The sequence below is a fragment of the Atta colombica genome, unplaced genomic scaffold (genome assembly GCF_001594045.1).
Source record: "Atta colombica isolate Treedump-2 unplaced genomic scaffold, Acol1.0 scaffold118, whole genome shotgun sequence".
NCBI lineage: Eukaryota > Metazoa > Arthropoda > Insecta > Hymenoptera > Formicidae > Atta > Atta colombica.
Window position 1 is genome coordinate 114,703 of NW_017259204.1, and position 334 is coordinate 115,036.

A 334-nucleotide genomic window follows, 5' to 3' on the forward strand; every position below is an offset into this window, starting at 1 on the left:
TTTTTCAAATAATACAAAATATCCGAAATGAAACGACACACATCCGACCTGTTCGAGTGATCTCACGAATTATATTAGGTGCTCACTTGTCTTAAATCGTGTCACTGAACATTGAAGCATGAATGCAATTGCTCCAACCGCCACCCTATCTGTGATCCAAGTGCTCTCTGTGTTAATTTGGAGCATGCGACGCGAACAAATCTATAGTGAAAATTGTTGATAAAGTATAAATGTTATTGTACAATAATAAAAAGGACAATTGGAATGAACATCGAGTGCTTATTTCTGTGATGCTTGATTTCAATTACCTGAAAACGAGTTTTGGGTATAATAT